Source organism: Tachyglossus aculeatus, assembly GCF_015852505.1.
Source record: "Tachyglossus aculeatus isolate mTacAcu1 chromosome 12 unlocalized genomic scaffold, mTacAcu1.pri SUPER_6_unloc_4, whole genome shotgun sequence".
Taxonomy (NCBI): domain Eukaryota; kingdom Metazoa; phylum Chordata; class Mammalia; order Monotremata; family Tachyglossidae; genus Tachyglossus; species Tachyglossus aculeatus.
In genome coordinates this window covers 4,555,019-4,561,018 of record NW_024044831.1, presented here as the reverse complement: position 1 = coordinate 4,561,018, position 6,000 = coordinate 4,555,019, and the positions used below count along the sequence as shown (strand labels likewise).

Below are 6,000 nucleotides of genomic sequence, written 5' to 3'. Positions count from 1 at the left end.
GCATTGAGTAAGTCTACAATTATCACATGTAATATGCCAGAGGGAAGGGAAGGGGATAAGGGACAGGTAGCCAACAAGGAAGGCTTGCAGTGGCAATATACATGCTCTTATTTGCCGTTCTTCCATATGGACTGGGATAGAATCGAAAGGGACCTGTAATCGAGCAAAAGCAAGTGTGATTGGACCCAAAACAGCAAACGTCCACCAAAGGCGTAGGTACAAAGGGGAGGAAGTTCCGGCACGAGGGGAACCTAAAGCCTGGAAAGCATCTGTGGGCAGAAACCCAAGATAACCATGCAAAGGGGATAAATAAGTAAGGTTGTCATGTCCGCCCCAATTCAGTAGAGTGGCTGGGAATACATGAGAGGACAAATGAATAACCGTGGGGAAGGGTTGTCGGCACGTTTGCCAAATAGGTAAAACAGACTCTGATGGTGGCCAAGACGAGCTGGCAAACACACAAGAAGGAAGTTCGGGTACCGAAGGTGAGGTTCCCAAATGACGGGATACAGCAGTCAAACGGGTAATCCCACAGTACACCGAACTAGGCTGGGGTTCACGCAATTCTCTTTCTTGAGCCCAGGTAGTGAGGGGGAGCAGAGACAGACACGGACTTGGGGTCGGAGTTGTAGAGAAACATATAGGAGTGCGAGTAGCAAGGAGGGAGACATTGACAAGTGCCTCTTCTCCTGGTCCTCCCGGTGGAATCGCATCCCTCCCTACAAGATCAGAAGCATTAGTGAGAATTTCTCTCACCGGGTCCTGCCACGTAACGGGCCGCACCCACGGAGGGTACGGAACAAAAGTCCAATAGTCCTCAGTAATCACAACAGTGGAGGAGGCGAGAATCAGGAAAGTGATCATCATTTTTAGGAACTTTGCTGCTGATCCTCCGGAGGAAGGGTTGCGGAGTCTGTATCCTGGTTCTCTGTCAGCTGCTGAAGTACGCAGGGTGAGGGAGAACACACTGTAGAAAGGACGCGGCGTATGTTCTTTGTAGGTATCCAGATCGGGCGGTCCTCAGTTTCTGGAAAGACACAAGCATAACCTCGGCCCCACGTTAATAAGGGATCTGGCCCTCGCCACTGTCGCGTGAGGGGGTCATTCCATTTTACTCTTTCTGGATGTTCCTTAGTTTCCCTACCACCCCATTTTTCAGCGGGGAGTGAGAACTTTGTCATCCATAGTTAAAAAATTTAGGGTATATTTAGCGGATTGTAATTGTCTATGGGGAGAGGTCAGTTAATCTCTCCCTTTTTGTTTTTCCAAAAAAGCTTTGAGCCAACGATGATGATTTTTGACAATGGCTTGACCCGTGGGATTGTATGGAATACCTGTAACAAGTCGAATAGCAAAAGTATTACAGAAAGACTGGAACGCCTTAGAAGTGTATGCGGGGCCATTGTCGGTTTTCAATACCTGTGGAATTCCCATAAAGGCAAAAGCAAGAAATAAATGATCCATAACATGTTTGGCTGATTCACCAGTGTGAGCCGACACAAAAGTAAATAATGTACAGGCATTAACAGTAGCATGAATAAAAGCCAATCTGCCAAAGGGAGGGTAATGCGTGACGTCCATTTGCCACAGCTTTCTTGGCGCACGACCACGGGGATTCGTGGCTTCAGAGGTCGCAGGTAATGTAGTAACACAGGAGGTAGAAGCTTTCACAATAGCCCGCGCGCTTTCCCGAGAAATGCCAAATTGATGGCGCAACATTCCTGCCCCTTGGTGGAAGTGCCGGTGGGCTTGCGAAGCTGCGGCTGTGGCATCTAAAGGGAGAAGAGCCGGAGCCAACAGTGGTGCAACAAAATTAATAGCCTTTGGTGCGCCAGCAATTTCCCCAGTAAGTAGGTCCGCACAAGCATTACCTTCAACCAATGGTCCGGGGAGGGACGAATGCGCCCTAATATGAGAAATATAAAAACGATGAGAACGAGCGCGAATCATTGCTTGAAGTTCCTGGAACAAAGGAAAAAATGGCTGCCTCGGAAAACCGGAGCGCAGCAGTCTTAATGTGAAGAGTAACAAAGTATGCATACCGGCTATCGGAGATAATGTTAAGTGATTGAGGGAAATCGCGTAGGACTGACATCACAGCTACAAGTTCTGCGTGTTGAGCAGAATGGGACAGAATGGGGATAACGCGGGAAGTGTCCGGAGGACAGTAATAGGCGGCTCGGCCTTTCGTTCCATCTGTGAAAACTGTGGTAGCCCCCGGTATTGGGCCCGGAACCGTGATACAGGGGAATACCCATGCAAAAGGTGAGAAAACCTTTAATCATGGAATATCTGGGAGACCAGTAACCCAAGCCCCGGTATGCATTGCCAAAAGGATCTGCCAATCGGGATCGTTGCCAAGAAGTGTGGCAAGTTGATCTGAAGTATATGGTTGGTATAATGCAGAGGGTCCGGTCCCAGAAAGGACGGTAATGTGCCGAATTAAACGACCCAATAACTGGGCTACCGAAGTCGGATATGGGGAAACAGAGCGGTGGGGCTGAGTGGGCAAATGCATCCACTCAACCAATTGTTGTTGTTGACATATAACCCCTGTAGGCATGACAGAGGTGGGAACGACAACGGCGGATAAGGGTATCCCTGGGGTGACACGGTCCACCGTAGCCTGAGCCAATTTTTTGACTACCCGCTCTAACTCCCGGGCGACTTGTGGTGAAAGGGAGCGGGGGCAAGAGAGCTCCGGGGCTCCTCGTAAGGTAGCCAAAAGGTGAGATAATTGATCGGTGGGGATTCCAAGATAAGGGCGCACACAGTTTAATTCCCCCAGTAATTTTTGGAAATCATTAAGGGTTTTTAATTTTGAAACATCCAAGTTAGGGGTCACAGGGGACACTGTCCAATCTGTCAAAATATGTCCCAGATAGGTGATTGGGGGCTTTGTCTGGACTTTCACGGGTGCAACCCGCAGCCCTCCAGATTCTAGAGCCACCAGAAGAGCAGGCCGTAAGGAGTGTAGTTGGGCTGCGGTGGCACAAGCGCATAATATGTCATCCATATAGTGAATAATATATGCCTCAGGATGCTTGACGCGGAGCGGCGCTATCAGAAGCGCAACGTAAGTCTGGCACATTGTGGGGCTATTTTTCATTCCCTGGGGGAGGACCGTCCAATGATATCGCGTAGTAGGTTGAGTCCTGTTAGCCACAGGGACTGAAAACGCAAATCGAATACGATCGTCTGGGTGGAGCGGAATAGAGAAAAAACAATCCAGAATATCTACTACTAATATCGGCCAATTCCTAGGGATCATAGCCGGGTTCGGGAGCCCAGGTTGCAGCGCTCCCATCGGCTGCATCGTCTTATTGATTTCTCTGAGATCAGTCAACATCCTCCAGGCCCCCGAGCGCTTTTTTATCACAAAGACAGGGGAATTCCAAGGCCTATCGGAGGGTTCAATATGCTCCGCCGCTAATTGTTCCGAGACTATCACTTGTAAAGCAGCCAATTTCGGGGTTGGTAGCGGCCACTATTAGATTCATTGTATAGGACGACTGTAACCCATAATCGCGAATATTTTTCCGCAACTCCTTAATCAACTCATAAGGGAGAGAGTCATGCTGAGCCGGCCGGCCGGGAAGATACGCCACCGGCATCACTTGCAGTAGCTGTACATCCCCTCGGCGCAATGCCTCCTGCCGGCAGCCCGAAAGGGCCCCGGTCTAGGCAGGCTGCGCCGTAGCAGGCACAGCATATACATACGGTGGCACAGCAGACAAAGGGGAAGCAAGGGCGGGTGGGGGAACGATCAACGAACGGGATACCGCCTGCAGGCACTGGGTCTGCAAAAGGTCCTTTGCTGTGGGTGCGACAGCAGCTGTCGTTGTAAGAGGGGCCAAAGGCGGGTATAAATCATATCCCTCCTTCTGATCTGCAGTCCCAGAGTCAGAAGGATCGCCAGAGTCATTATGATCCTGGTCCCGATACAAGTCCTCGGATTAGGAACAGCAGCGCACACCAGCTCCAATCCTTCTGTTGGAGGCAAAACTTCAAAGGACAGGGGGTCCTCCTGATCACTCCCTGCCCCCAAGTCGCGCATCGCCGGCGCCTCCTGTAACACCCGTTCAGCGGGATGCAGCGCTCGCAGCGCCGTAAAAACAGTTTTCCATGTAATCAGTACCCCTTTGGGTAGGGGCTGGGACAAGCTTTCACGAGTCCGTAGCTCCCTGTAAGCATCTCGAAATGATTTGAACTGGAGGTCGGGCGAGATCATTGCGACGCTCTTGCTCTGCGCACAAATCAATAAATTCTGACTTCTAAAGCAAATAGTCTCCGCCATCCAGGACAGTCTTGGCTAAGGTTTGCCAATCATACGGGCAAAGAATTGAGGAAGCAATACTTTCTATGAGTGCTAGCACATAAGGAGCGGTGGGCCCATATGTCGCAGCACCCTGTTTCACTTTAAATAGTTTGAAATTCAGGAGTTCGTGGGTACGTATTAATTGACCAAGATTAGCAGGGTCAGGTTGCTCCATCACAGGGAAACCCATCAATAATTCAATAGGTATCTCCTCTCCCCCTTCCATAGCAGCCCCCATCGCTCGCTGCAGAGGTGTTTGTGCTGGTTTCGGGACCCATGGAGGGGGTGGTAGAGGTGGTGGTGCGGAAGGAACTGGCTCAGTGACAGGATTCCACTTTCCTTCCTTTGGAAACCAAGGGCAGCATTTCTCCAAGCATTCCAAAAATTGTTCAATCTGGGCAGTGGTGATAATCAACCCATGCTCCTTTACAACATCCTTAAGTAATTGGGTATAATGATCCCGAGAATGGAATTGAATTTGTCCCATTTTCTTCCCTGCTGTAAGCCTGGTGTTTGAAAATGAAAGCAAACTTAAATGCCCCCACCTCTTCGGTTCCTTAGTGAGTCACTGCGCAGTGATGAGTTGCTTCGTGAGGGCTGCGGTGCTGAGTCTGAGGGTCCAGGCTTCATGTCCCTGTCCCTGTTCGGGCGCCATTTGTTGCCGTCTGCCTCCACGCGTCCAGTGCAGTGGGGAGACGGGCACTCGCAATGAAAGAACGCAGGTCAGGCGAGTCTCAAGGTGGACAAGGAGACTGTTTATTGGGTTAAGCAGCAAGACTTTTATATCTTTCAGTCACATTCTGTATTTTTCCATGTTGCTGTGTTTATAACTAACACAGCCATTCTGTAACCTTCAAAACCAGTAACAAGCAACACCCATCTATGCAAGGTCATAGGGCTGATAACAAGTAACTCTTGCCTGTCCATAGCTCTCCTCTCAGTTCCTTGTAGGTCTTCCTGTGAGCACGGAAGGCCTGGCTTACTACTTAGGCCCAGTAATTGATGAGCCAGATGTTTGGTCTGCCACAGGCTCCCCTGATCAGTTTTCTATAGAAGCACTCAGGCCTTGTTTCCCCACTCCTCAAGAACTTCCAGTGATTGCCCATCCACCTCCGCATCAAACAAAAACTCCTTACCATCGCCTTTAAAACACTCAATCACCTCACGCCCTCATACCTCACTTCCCTACTCTCCTCTTACCACCCAGCCCACATTCTTTGCTACTCTAATGCTAACCTTCTCACTGTACCTCATTCTTATCTACCTCGTTGCCGACTTCTCACACAAGTCCTGCCTCTGACCTCGCGTGCCCGGCCTCCTTGACTCCCACAGACAATGTCCCTCCCCCCTTTTAAGCCTTATTGAAGGCACAACTCCTCCAAGAAGCCTTCCCTGACTAGATTCCCCATTTTCCTCTTCCCCCAATCAATCAATCAATCAATCGTATTTATTGAGCGCTTACTATGTGCAGAGCACTGTACTAAGCGCTTGGGAAGTACAAATTGGCATCACATAGAGACAGTCCCTACCCAACAGTGGGCTCACAGTCTAAAAGTTCCAGTTCCTTCTGCAATGTCCTGCCTTGCTCCCTTCATTCATCCCCACGCCCAGTCCCACAGTACTAAGGTCCACATCTGTATTTATTTATTTGCCTTATTGTCTACCTCACCCTCTAGACTGTA

At 49.8% G+C, this 6,000-nt stretch overlaps 1 pseudogene; it reads left to right on the top strand.

The window, feature by feature from the left end:
• Window positions 1-431: 431 nt before the first annotated feature.
• LOC119921672 overlaps window positions 432-6,000 on the top strand; it is a 44,580-nt pseudogene continuing 39,011 nt past the window's right edge.